The sequence below is a fragment of the Lagopus muta genome, chromosome 7, assembly GCF_023343835.1.
Source record: "Lagopus muta isolate bLagMut1 chromosome 7, bLagMut1 primary, whole genome shotgun sequence".
Classification (NCBI taxonomy): Eukaryota; Metazoa; Chordata; class Aves; order Galliformes; family Phasianidae; genus Lagopus; species Lagopus muta.
The window spans coordinates 32,231,987-32,246,069 of NC_064439.1; positions in this window are offsets into that span (position 1 = coordinate 32,231,987).

The following is a 14,083-nucleotide window of genomic DNA, read 5'->3' on the forward strand; positions in this document are numbered from 1 at the left end:
CATATGTGGCCCTGCTGAGGGCTAAATCCCATTCTTAAATACCCGACAGCTGACTGCGCTTCCAACACGTTCTTCACTCTGGGAGCGACCCAGATCTCTGCGTTTGAGCCCCGCGGATATCCAGGACGTGCCGGGGTGAGCCGGTCCCTGATGACCCCTCACACGGCGCCTCCCACCTGGGCGCAGCCACCCACCCGTGTCCCCGGACCCACGCACGGCACTGCGCTGAGCGCAGACAATGGGCCGGGCTCTACCATTGTCTCCGGGCAGGAGGAGCAGCCCCCGCCCGGCAGGAGCAGCCCGAGATACCCGGGGAGAAGAAGCGGCGGCGGTGCCAAGCGGCCGAGCGGAGCGGAGGGCACACGCCGGGGTTCCCACGCTCTGAAGACAATTCGCAACGTCCCGGGAGCCGAAGTATATTTAGTCCAACAGTGGCACAGAGAACAGGGAGTGGTCTCGTAGCAACCTCTGTGACATGCAGAATAACGAGCGGCCGAACAATGAAGGTCCGTCTCTAGCCAAGCGTGCCCCCTGGTCCTGAGCACCGATGCCTAAAGGAAGAAATTCCGCCGACTCTTGCACGCAACTTGAGGCCGCTTTCCTGCCGCTGTGCCAGCTCCGTGTCCCCTCTCCGAGCCGCTTCCTTCCCATTGTGAGCGAGGAAGATCCCCGCAGCCTGCCAGTAATTACCGATTGTCATCCTCTCTCACAACGCCATGTTGCTTTGGGAGTTCTCCGCGATGTGAAATCATCTGCCATCTCCTGGCGCAGCCCTTTGCCAACCCTTATAAAACAACAATAATAATAATAGTAAAAAGAAAAAAGAAAAGAAAGAAAAATATAACAGCTGGTTGTAACGTAAAGCTGCATCTCGCAGGTCGCGTTGCAAAGGAAACGCGTAGAATGCTGTGCCTTTGCCCAGCAGAAGTGTCCTTATTCACCAGGTGCGAGTTCTCCCGGCCCGACAACCCCGGGTGTGCGGGTTTGCTGGGGAAACCGGGGGTGACGGCCGAGTGGGCAGGGAATTGGTGAGCGGAGAGGCACGGCCAGGGCTGGGAGAGCCCCGGGAGCAGCTGGGGCATCCCCGGAGCCCGACCTGGTGCCCACCTGCTGCCAGGAGAGCCCCGCGCTCCCATAACCCTTTGGAAAGCTTTGCCTAGAAGGAATAATTTTGCTGTGAGGTGATGAAGGCACGAACGGACACGTCATCTGTACTTTGGATGATGTAAATATTTGGCAAATAAAGGAGAGGGAGCTTGTTTGACCCATTAACTTTAGTGGGAGGCTGGAGGGAGAGTGTTTCCGGGTCTGTAACTACCCCGGGGGTCACTAAAAGAGAGGTCAGAAGTTTGCTGAGGTTCCCCCTGAAGTTTGGACAACACCGTGTCCAAAAGCTACGCTATCTGTGGCATTTCACCATTAGATTTCAATCAAGTTCGCATCCTCAGGAGGATGGCAAAACCACGGCAAAAGGGGAAAAAAGAAAAACAAAACTAATCCAAATCCAAATCCAAAACCCAACAATTAGCCGCTGTGAAGAAATCATTAGGCATACAATGCTCTAATGAGAGAGTTACGATGAAGTTGCATTTACTGGGAGAGGAGAGAAGGAGAGACACATTGTACTATATATACTTTTTACTATAACCACAGGATGGAAACCTTAAAAACTGTGAGCAAGAATATGCCAGCTAACATGAAAGTTGCCTATATAGAAAAAGAGAATCCCATATAATTCCACAGCGGAAATCAGTTAGCAAGTACCTTCTGCCCCTTTGCAAACATCAAATGCTCCTGCCATATGTCCATTCTTATTTGTATGCTGGCTGAGAAACCTGAAATGTATACATGCGATATTAAAACAAAACATGAAAGATTTTCTTAGAAATCTGTGAAAGGGGAATGTAGTCCGAGGCAGGGGTAAAAGGAAGTAAAAGACCAAGTGATGCTATTGCCAAAACCTTTAATATTGAACAACGCAGCTGAAGCTTTTATCACGGTACGAAATTTATAGCCTAATAATTCAAACCTGTGTGCTCGCAACAAGATGTCTCTGCCTCTATCTGGGTATCGAAGGGATGGTTTTACTTTCTGAGGTGTGGTTCATCCCCGCAGGTCCTGGCAGCCTCTGGGGACTGCAGGTGAGGGAAGGGCAAGAGGTAGGGAAAAGGAAAGAGGATGGGGGCTAATTGGGATCTGAAGTGGATTCTGGTACATAAGGTGAGGACAAAAATGGGATCTCTGTTTAAAACAGTGAAGGAACCAGACGACAGGGAAAGCCCTGCCTGGAAGAATAAAAAACCAAAACCCAGAGTAGAATGTGTGGAGTCGAAGAGCATTAGTGTGAGTCCTTCCAAGGTGGCGATCTCTGAGCCCACACCTGAGCATCTTCATCGTTTGGGCAGGCGATGGGACTACCTGTGTCCCAGCTGCTACACAACAGTGAGGTATCGGCTGGGAAGCTGGAGGTGAACATCCTGGGGGGGGGGGGGGGGGGGGGGAGGGGGGCGTGTAGGGGGGGAAGGTGGAGCGGGAGAAGATCCCTAAATGTGTACCCACATAGCTCCGAGGGAAATGATATCAATTCTAGCGTCAGCGGGACTCGCTGCAGCTTGGCAACGCTCGTCGAGACCAATAGATCACCTGCTAGAAGGGGACACTTGGAATCCCCCCAGCACGGGGTCGGTGGCTCAAGTGCCAGCATGTGTCACCCCTTAAGGGGAGCTTCTCATGTCCTCTCCCTCCTGGGACACCCCGTTCTCTCACCGGACCCGCGGTCGAGGTAGACGCTAGCCGCGATTTAGAGCCCTCCCCGCCTCCTCTGCCCGCTCCCGGCCACATCCGCCGCCCAAGGAGCAGCAGAAGGGTCTCCAGACAATCTCTCGCCCCTCCCGGAGCAGCTCCCTGCCCGCCCCGACTGCTTCCGAGCCGCTCATCGATAACCATCGCCTATCGCAAGGGTAAACAGCGACAGAGCCGGCGGCACAAGCGACGGAGGGAGGGAAGGAGGGGGAGAGCCTCGCCTGCCTCTGGAGCACCTCCCGTGGCACAGCGAGCGCGTCGGCGGGCAGAGCCGCGCGGAGAGCGGCGGGCGGAGGGGTCGCGGGAGCGGGGCCGAGCCTGGTCTGGTCTAGGGGGGGCCCGTCCCGTCGGGGCAGGTCCCGGGCGGGGCCGGGTGGCGGCGACGGCCTCCAATGGGGGCGAGCGAGGGCCGCTCCACGGGGCTGCCCGCTGCCCGCTGCTCGCTGCCCGCTCCGCGCTGCTCGGCGGCTCTCGGCGGGAGGCGGCGGCGGGGAGAAGCGGCCGGAGGAGAGGACGGAACCGGGCGGTCGAGAGCCGGTAAGCGCCTGCCCAGGGGCCGAGGAGGGCGGGCTGCAATGGCGAAGCTTTCCCGCTAGATGTCTGTGCAGCTAATGGTTGCGGAGGGCTCTGCCCTGCCCGAGCGTAGCCCCCGAGTGGGCGACCCTCCGGCCGCTTTGAACTCTGCCATCCTCGGTGCAAATCATATTCATTTTCCCCCTTCCAACCCCTTTTCTTTCTCTTCATTTTCTCATTCTTTAACGAGCTCTGTGCAGCTTAGTCTGGGATGAAACACAGATTTCTCCACAGAGATGTACGATTCATGCTATTGGAATCCCTTTATGACCTTTGATGTGTTTAAATAACACGGTAAAGCTGTGCACACACCTCGGATTAAACTTTAATCATCCGAAGTCAAGGACGTCCAGGTGGTAAATGACTTTACTTTGACATTTCTACTTTAGAACAATATATGTTCCCGGTGCGGGTCAGAGACACATTCCCGTTCTTCTTGCCCTCAGAAGTGAAAATATGCTTTTGCCAATAGAGATTAGAAACTCGTTGCTCCTGTTACCTTACTACAAAACAAAACAAAAACAATGAGCTCCCCGAAAACAATGATCATAATAGAAAATTTAAAAAAAAGGAAAAAAAGAAAGGAAAACAAAACTAAACCAAGAATCATGGCTCCCAGGTTTCTAGTTCTGCACTGTACCTTCAGACTCCTCACAGGACTCAGAAACCCTTCCTCACTCTTAAGCGCCGCTCTGCCTCCCTCAGCGTGTGTGCATACAGTGACCCATACAGTGTGTGCATACAGTGACCCATAGAAATCTAGAGAAGGCTTTGGGATGTACATACACGTACATATGTATGCATAGAATTACAAACATCGTAAAATTAAAAAATTTCTAGTTGGCCAATGACTCGGCGCATTTGAGTGTTTCCTTCTCAGAAAGCCTTACCTTTGACAAGCTCCCAGCTCAGTGCTTAAACCTCTCCCTGAATCCTCGGCAGGATTTCCTTCTTGTCCCCACAGTGAGGACACGGCATGTGAGCCCAAGGTGAGCTGCTCCTCGTGAACAAAAAGTGCAGCAAATGATGTCTGTTTAATAGAAATCTGGAACTCTTTATTTGCTCCGCCGCTAGCACCTGGTTTTAAATCAGACAACTTTTGGTTAACATGTACAAGTGAGGGGGATTTGTGGGCCTTTTTATTGGCAATCAATCGGTGACAGCTAATTTTTGCGCTGATTTTTACCAATGAATACTTGCTTTGCCTCGGTATATGCTTGGAAGCAGTGAAGCACAGGGAGTTAAGCCAAAGCTTTCACAGGGAGCCTTAGGTCCTGGGCTCTGTTGCAGGAAAGGCCCAAGCATGGGAAATCCCATCCTTTAAGAAAAATAAAAACGTTCTCATCACCGGTTTGACCCACAGAGTCTTTACACCCGCTCTGAAGGAAATTAAAATGTGCAGAAATACCGGGGAAACTATAGTAGAACCGGCAGGAGGGAGGTGGGCTCAAGCTACAAACAGAGGGCTCCAGCGGGCAGCGCAGTCGCACAGGGAGGAAGGGTGAAATTTCGTCTCCACAGTGGAGTGGGGGCAAGTTCAATTCCTCGGGCACCGAGCGCTCGCAGCCCGGCGACCTTCACGGCACACAAAGACGGAGATGAGCGAACGGCCGCCTTGGAGACGCGGCGAGAGGAAAGCAAAAAAGGGCAACGGCGCCTCCCTGCTGGGCTCTGCCCCTCGGCCCCGCCGGCTGAGTGATGTCCCACGGGTCCCCGCGGGAGCAATGGGGCATCGAGGGGAAGAAGCGTAACGCAGCCACCAGGGAGAGCCGAGGCTATGCACCGACCTTGCAGAACGCCGGAGACCTTACAGCGGTCGTTTCGAGGCGTTCGGAAGCGTTCAAGAAGAAATCAAACATCTTCGCTCAGCTTCGTTTGGTAGCGCTGCGGATGGAGGAGCCCGAATCTCTGCTCCGCACTGCCCGGCAGCCGGGCGCTGCGCAGAGCGCGTTAGCTCCGCGGCCGTACCGGCGGCGTTATCGCCCTCTGTATCGGCGCTGCTCGGCTCTCGTATCTCTGCGCTAAGGAGGCACGATCGCCATAACCGCAGCTCAGCGTTAGACAAAAGAGTGCTCCCTTCTTTCTGAACGGTCCCGGGAAAATTCTCCCTAAAATCCCCAAGTCCGTTTATTTAGCTGTCCGTTCTGTCCTCCGTTTTTAATTACAAACTCGTAATGTTTAGTGCTGGAAAAATGCATCGGTTGTTTTATACCCGGACAGAGCCTTTACTTGTGAAACTCACCTCTTCTTAAAAAAAAAAAAAAAAAAAAAAAAAAAAGGAAATCTGGAAATAATTAACTCGTACAGTTGAGAACATTATGTTGCTTATACTGTAAACGTGTCCTTACACCTTTACAAGACGTTACAGAGGACTTACTCAACTAATTGAAACTGTTATATAGCAGCGTTATGTATTCAACATTCTCGTTACATTTCATCTTTATGGACTTAGGGTTTTATTCCTTTCACAGTCTTCTGATTTTTTTCCTTTTTATTTTTCCTTCTTATTTTTCCTTTTTATTTTTTGCTTTTTTTTTTCTTTTCTTTTTTAATTTTTCTCTCTTTTTCTTTCAGCAGCCGGACATTTCATCTGCAAGGAGGGACATTAGAAAGGTTGTGAATGCAGAAGAAATGCAGTATTACTTTCTCTATGGAAGGGTGAGATGGATCGTACCGTCACGGATAGAACACTGGGAAAGAAGCTGGCTGGGAAAGCATCAGCTATAACACAGCCAAAATACTTCTTCCCATCCCAACACCTGGGAGAGGAATGAATGTATGTGTACGGGAGGGTTTCTATGCTAACTGGCTCGGGTGGTGGGATCTCTTATAACAATAATAAAAAGTTATGGTGATTATAATAATAATGATGATGATGATGAAAATAATAATAATAATTGCGACAACGGAACTCCTCCAGCTGCATCTCCGAGCAGAGGAGCGGGGCAGGGTGAATTCGGGTGGGCTGCGACATGCACCCATTCTTCTGGGGATGGGAGATGGGCAGCCGAAGAGGAGAACGCGATGTCCCCACGAGAGGAGCTGGAAGCATCTGTAAGAGGAAGAGTTTGTCCGCACTGCCACCCGCTCCCTGCTCCTGCAGTCCGTTTGCCCTTCATGCCATGTGAGCCCACCGCGAGTCGCTCTCCCCGCTCCCACCGGGGTTCCGCCTTCGGGAGCTGATGGGGACTTTTGTTCAGCGAGGAATAAGTAGCACTCACATCGGTGGATACAAACGCCCGATTCACGGGAAATAAGGACCAGGATGTGGGCTGCGCTCTAGGCTCGTTTGTGCCGAAGACGCACTCCTGCACTGAATATATTATGTTATTTTCAGAGCAGGGGACATGGGGCTCCTTCAGATGAATAGAGATTTCTCCCGCAGAGATCGCCCCGAAAAACTTCTGCCCGATTGATGACTAAAGGCAAATACATGTCAGGAAGACGGGCAAAGAGAAGAAAGAAAATCCCCGAAGTATCCAAAGGGTCACTTACAGGAGGGAGGTAGGCGCACCGCACTCACGTCTACAGTCCGATACGCCACGGATGTGTTTGTCGATGTGCGGGAGTGCATGTTCAAAATGTTGTTTTATGCAAAAATGTTTCGAAGGGCTCGCGAGGAGGGCAGCCAGAGCAGCACATGGAAACCTGCAGCCAGGCGCTGTGCCCAGAAGCCGTGCCGCAGTGCCGTGCCCCCAGCCGGCTGTCAGAGCGAGGACCCGCCCCAGCGAGCTGGGGACAAACCTGCTTCAAGACTGTCACCCCGCATGCTTCAAAGCGAGGTGCGGCGGGGGCAGGGAAGGAGACAGAAAGCGAAGGGAGAGGGGAAAACCCCGCGGAGGCGACGGGGCGAGGGCACCCGACGGGGAGCTGCGGGCGCGGCTGCGGGCGGGCCTCGGGCCGCTCAGGTGCCGGGGTTCCGCGGCCGCATTGCCTTCTCCGCGCTCCGCAGGGCCCCGCGCAGGGCCGGGACGCCCGGTGCAGGTGAGGTTCCCGGCCCAGGAGAAGAGAAGAGAGCGGCCGTCGGCACATGTGCGCTGCACACACCGGCGCTGTCTCCTCTCGACAAAGCGGACCCGTGATTAATGCCGACGGACAGCTCCCCGCGACCCCGCTCCCCCTCCCCTTTTCTCCTCCCCTCCCGCCCCCTCCTCCCGAGGTCCTCCGCTGGTTTCAATAAAAGGCAGGATCCGAGCTTTCTCTCGTTCGAGCCGAAGAGGTGTTGCGATTGGCTGAAACGAAGGGCACGCGGGGTATTTGCAAAGATATTTCCAAACAATACTCGGCCGAGCCTCCCGAAGTTCCTCGGGAAGCGAGCATTGTCTGGTAAAACAATGACAGAAAATAAATCAGTCGTCGGGGTCCCCGTCGGCATCCCGGGGGTTTCAGCCCGGCTCGGTGGCTCGCCTTCCCAGGCTCTCCTACTCATTAGAAGGTTAATAAGAGGCGCCGGAGACTTACCCCGGGGTAACGGCGGGGGGACAGAGCTGCCGAGCCCGCGGCACGGGGGGCTCTGCTAACAGCCGTCTGCTCCAAGCGGCTCCGCCGCGGCGGGGCCGTCCGTGAGCACCGGGGCGCAACCGCTCCGCTCCGCGGGGCTCGGAGGGGGCATCGCCGCCTGGGGCGTGGGGCGCCGGGCGTGGGCTGCCTTCAGCGCGCTGCTCGGCCGCGGCCAACGAGTGTTTTTCGCGATGGTAAGGGGGCGCAAAGTCTCTGTGCGAGAGTAAATCTCGTCTTGTGCGTGCGGTAAACCGGAGGAGTGTTTCCCTTCGGAGTAATATGGAGTTTATCAACTAAAAACCGAGCAAATAAACCTCGAAACTTTATTCTGGAGCACATTTTATACCCGAAAGACCGAATTCTCACGTCTTCACAGAGGCCTATAAATCTTGCTTTGCACCCGCTTACCCTTCCGACAGAGATGGTGGAGCTGTGAGGTCCTTTTGAACACACTCTGCTGAGCCCCACACCTCACCGTCCCCCCTGAACGGTGCGAATATTCTGCTGCCTCGCTTGAATGGAAGCGAAGATTTTTATGGCCTCCACCGCGACTTCAGTTGAAGAGTTTCACGTGAGATCAGTGCCCCAGAGCTACATTTTCCGCCGGGGAGCTCAGAGCCCTGCACAGAGCCGCTGTTTTGCCGGTCAGTGCCCTCGTACCACACAGCTCTATCGACTGTCACTCCCAGAGAGGCATTTTCAAACGGGATTTCACTTCTAAGAGGACACTCGTTTTAAATCTTGAGAGGTTCAAGCCCAAGGTAGAGCTGTCTAGAGATAAGTAATCCGCCCCAGTGCCCAACTGTTAATGAACAGAATGATCCCACTTTCATCTCGCCCCTCAGAAATATTTTTGCTTAGAAAGGACTGGCTGCTAATTGGGGTGTGCAGTTGCCTTTAATCTCCAGCACAGCTCTTGGAACCTACCCAGAATGAATTAAAATAAGTCTGATAAACAAGAAGTAAACATGGCTTCCCAGTAAAACCCGTTTTATGATCACAGCTTGTGTGCCACCTCCAAATATTAGGTTTAGGCATTCAGGGCATAAAGAGCAAACCCCTTTTCCAAAGCCGCTAATGCTCACATTTGGTACTGTTTTAATCTTCCCTATTAGAAGTACAAGGAAGGAATAACTTTTGTTCCAGTAAACTCTAGATGGAGTACAAATTTGCATGTTTACACATACTTTCTACTCTGGAACGATCCTCTAAATCTATGGATAAACACATGTATTTTTTTTCTTTTCTTCCCTGAATGCAGCCTGCGGGAGAGTTTTTTTTCCTCTCTCTTCTGCATTTCTGCTGGCAAGGAGAGAGAGCAGAGCCTGTGTAGAAGCGTGTGTGCGGGAGGGGCTCCGTCTCGCACCTCTGCAGACTTTCAGGTTTATACAGAGCGAGACGGCAGGGACCGCCGCGCCGAGCACCCACAGCCCCGGGAGCTGCGGGTCCCGCTCCCACCGCAAAGCGCCGTTTGCTGTTTATCGGCTTGTTTCTTCTATTTATAGCCTTTCTCCCGAGCTCGTCCCCGGAGCGTGCCCCCTGCAGCGAGATCTGGTTTCCTGGGCGCAGCCCCATCCTTCCCCAGCAGCAGAGCGTTGCAAATGCCTCCTGCTAAAAAGGAGCGAGCCTGAGCCGCAGGATCCCGTTAAGGACCGGAGTCCGTCCCTGTGCTCCCGGCCAGAAACAGCACAGCCCCACGAGCTCCAGAGCTGCTCGACAGAGTTGAAACGCCTCGTGTTTGTCAAAGGATTTCAGAAAACAGGTGAAGAATTAAGATAGGACTTAATGCCGTGCTTATCGCATGTAAATGAAATATTTAATCTGCCATTTCATCTCCCCTGTGTGCTCAAACACCTCCAAAATTTCTTTGAACAAATATTTAGTTTCCAAGCTATAAATTCGTCATTATGCAAAGAGAAAGCTTTCAGGATCTCCAGTTTAAACTCGTTCCTACCACTTGTTGTGGTGCTGGGAATTATCAAACCGGTCAGCTTACCTTTCCCACGAGTGGTAATTAACAGAGAGCTGGGGGGCGTGGGGGGAGGAATAAAACAGGCAATAATTGCATTCAAATACTGGGAGCTCTCAATTTGTGATCAGCAGCCTTCCTATTTCATTTATTTATTCAGTTGATTATTATTACGATTTTTATTCTCAATATCTCTACAGCAACCCTGCACATAGGGTAACCCTGCAGCGTCTCAAAATCCTCTGATTATTGTCAGGAAGGAAAATGGAGAAATAAAACTGTAAGGGGGGGGGAGAAACCTATATGTCATTCTATGGTCTGTCAGCGGAGTTATCTAAATCGAGAGCTTCTTTTCTTAGTCTTTCTGAGATCCAAGAAAAGCATGTGAGGATTGCCTGCTCTTTTAGCATGATGGTTTGGAATGGGATGGAATGGGATGGGGCAGGGAGGGGGGAAGGAGGATCCTTCTGAAAGTCTCCCATGGAGGCAAGTGCCCTCCACTTGTGAAGAGGAGAAAGCTGGCCGTGGTGACAGTGAGTTAGTGACTTTGACAGGCAGGTGAGGGGCCCCTTTCCCAGCCAGCCTTTGGCAGGAGGGTCGGGGGGGAGCAGGAACCTTTTCCAGGACCCTACACTACTTAGACAGCATTTATGGACGGATAAAGCTGAACATTGGACAGGACTCCCTGAAGGAAAAGAACCTTTCAGTGGAGCCATCAACCTGTCATCACTGCAATAAAGGTGTAACACACAGGAGTGCTGGTAAGAGCCCAGGGTTTATTTCCTGGCCCTGTCACATGACATGGGGCCAGGGTTACCAAAGGTTACCCCCTCACATGGAAAGGATCAGTGGCCATCAGGCACAGCAGCTACTTCTCCTGCCTCCCGTCTCATTTTTTTTATTTCAACTCGTGTGAGCGTCTTGTTCAAAATGGAAATCTACCCACACCGTTCAACTAGAATCATACAGGTGATGAATACCCACTGCCCTGGAACAGCAGCCAGCTCAGAGCCAAAGGCTGAGCACCCTTCTGCGCTCACCTCACAGCCCTGGAGGAGCTCCTTCTCCCAGCTGGTGGAAGGATGCTTCCCCAGAGGAGTCATTTGGTGTCTTCCAAGTCCATCCCCCTACACTCATGTGCTTATACACTTTGGGAAATATGTGGTTGTTTATGGCTGAGTACTGCAGTGTCAGTCCTCTCATGAGTGTGGCACTGTGAAATTAGTTCCAGGATTTCTGTGAGAAATCTAGACAAAGGCTTGGGCCATTCCTTGTTGTGTAATTCTTTGTCACATGAGAGATGAAAACTCTATTAAAGCTTCCTAAGCAGAGCATGTAGGCACCACAGGGGCAATGGCAAGTGAGGTCTGGAATCAAGGAAATGGAAGGGAAATAACCAGAGACTACAGAATTAATAAGAAAGGCTCTTTTCCACAAAAAGTTGGTTATGATGGCTTTGCTGTGGTTTCCTCCAGACAGACACTTGTCAGACAATATTGTCCTACCCAGGATGTGGGTGTAGGTAAATGACTTTCTATTAAACATTCTTGCAATAAAATCTACAACAGAACATTAGAGAGTGCAAAGCATTGGTTATAGATCTTGGAGGTTTACATTATTACCCCCTTTTATAGAGGGTTTGGGCTATATTTCAAATTTACTTAGTGCTCACAGAGCCAAGCAGTGGTGTGACAGATGGAATATATTTGCCACCTCTGAAGAGCCCGAACTACAGTTGGGTCCTTTGGTTCAGCTTCCCACCCCTCCATACAAAGTCCTGGAGCAAGGGTGGCCAGGAACTTTAGGCTGCGCCTGTCTTTATGGGTCAGATAGGCTGAGAATGGCCCCTGGGACTGCTCCAGCAGTGAGGAATTACTAGGGATAACAAATCCTTCGTTGTACCTCTTCACTGCTGTAATTACTGCCACTGCTGCTTAGCACCATTAAGTGGGACTTGGATTTGGAGACAGTGGAAAACACAGAGATGTCCCCTACCACAGTGGGTTTTCTATCTCTGGGAAAAGAGATGGCGGACAAGCACTGGGGACAGCTAGGAAACACAAGATAGCAGCAGCTTTCTTGGCCAGAGTCTGCCCTGGGAGTGGGTTGAGAATATAGGTGGCTTGAAAAAGAGTTGACAGCAAGCAGCCATTTTTCATGAAAAAAAAAAAAATCTTAAACAGAGATGTTAAATCTGCAAAGTTTCAGGAGTTTCATTTTAACTTGCTGAGAGGGAAAAGGGAGATGTTTTTGCGTGATCAAAATGGATAAAAAGAGAAAGTGGTACAGGATAGAAGCCTGAGAGAAAAGCGTGAAGATTGCCATTTAAAAAAATTTTCTTCCAGTCGAAATCTGCTCTGATGAAAATTGGGCTGTTTCCATTTCAGATGTTGCACAGCAGCTGTATAATGCCTGGGATGCCCCTAAGCAGATGAATTGGATTACAAACTGGATTTGTCCCTTTTCCAGACACAGACTTGTGGAGGAGTGCTGTAAAGTGATCCTAATGAATAGGGTGAGCGGGTGGGTTTTTCTGAGCTTATTGTCCTTAAATATCAATATGAACAATGAGGATGTTGTTCCTCTTTAAAATACTACTGGCAATAATGTTCAAAGTTTTCTTTACCATAGAAAAACTGCCAACCGGTCACTACTGCAGCCATCACCACGAAGCAACTGATATTTTACAGGCCGGGAAGTGGAGTCGGAAAGATTAGGGCTTGCCCAAGGCCACAGAGCCAGCAGTCAGGCAGGAAAGGAGCTCCAGATTTCCTGGCTCCCACTCTCCTCCTAAATTCATCATCCACACTCCAGTGCCTTCTAAACAGATTTTTTTCTGAGATTAAAAAAAAAAAAAAAGCCTTTCCAACTGGTTAAACTATGTCATGAGGTTCAGTCCCAAACCTGTGTCGTGGAATCAGGCAGGGCTGGAATGTGATTTAGCACGGTTTGGAGATGCTGTTTTGGAGATATCCCATACAGCAGTACACAGCGTGTGAGTGCCATGTAGACATGGCCACAGTCTGAGCAGTTTGAGCTCAGCAGAACGGTCCAGATGGGAGAGCAGCATTGTGAATCAGAACAAGCCCATGTGAGCATGGATAACACCAAGGAAAATTTATTGTTGAGGATTCAGAGCTGGTCTGCAGCAAAAGAAACCCTGTCACTTCAGTGAGTTTTGTCTGTGCACCCATTTACATAGGCTACAGAAGTAATGTTTGGTTTAACTGTTCCGCAGGTGACATTTCCATAGGTGACATCCCCATTCCTGAGTCATTACTATCTTAACATGCTGAATGGTTGCCCTCTTGCTGACCAAAAAGCTGCTCATACAGAAATGAGATGTTTAAGCAGGAGTAAATGCATAAGCAGGATATCTGGGTAGCACAGCATTTAGCTGAGGGCCATGATTGATGATTCATCTTTGATTTAGCTGATGTAGCTGAAGAGATTACTGCTATTTTTGCTCCTGCTGTAAAAGGGGGATGTCTGCTCCTCAGCCATGGTGTCTGGTGTGTTAATTTAAACTGAAATCATGTTAGGTTAATTAATAACAATAGCTGGGAATGAAGCAGCTGAAGGTAGAGATCTTTTCTGCCCTGTCAGCAAAGCTGTCAGGGCTCAGGAGTCAGTGATTCTAATTAATGTGTTCCAGCAGTGGTTTCTACAAACCTATTTTCCATCTCACTGTGGTGGACTATGAGATGCTGTGTCCATCAGCTGTGCTGTCATAGCTGCGAGGTGCTAACTTGCATCTGAGTGCATCATCATTTCTCCAGTGGTCTGACAGGCACAGTGGGGGTGAGTGGGTCTACTCTGCTCAAATGAGGCCTCCTCCATTTCCAAATAAATTAGTTTGAACACCTCATACCCAACAGAATTTAAGTTCAGAATTTAAGTGCCCTGCATTGTGGTTCCAACCAAAAATCCACATGGAGACTTACAGGAGACCTTTGCCTCATCTGAGTTTAATTTGGTTACACTTAGATGAGATGAACCTGGTGCAAACCATCACAGGACACCCCTGATGAACTAGGAAGTTAGTGAAAGGATTACACCATGCTAATTAGCATCTACTATTAAGATAGGATCTGAGTCTAAAATACAATGGGTCTCCCCGTACCTCCATACATGAACATTCTTGTTCTGAATGAGATCCTGTGTTCTTCCTTATCTCCATTGCAAACTTGGGTTTGTCTAACAAGGAAATTCATCCAGGCTGAGAAGGGGTGTGGATCT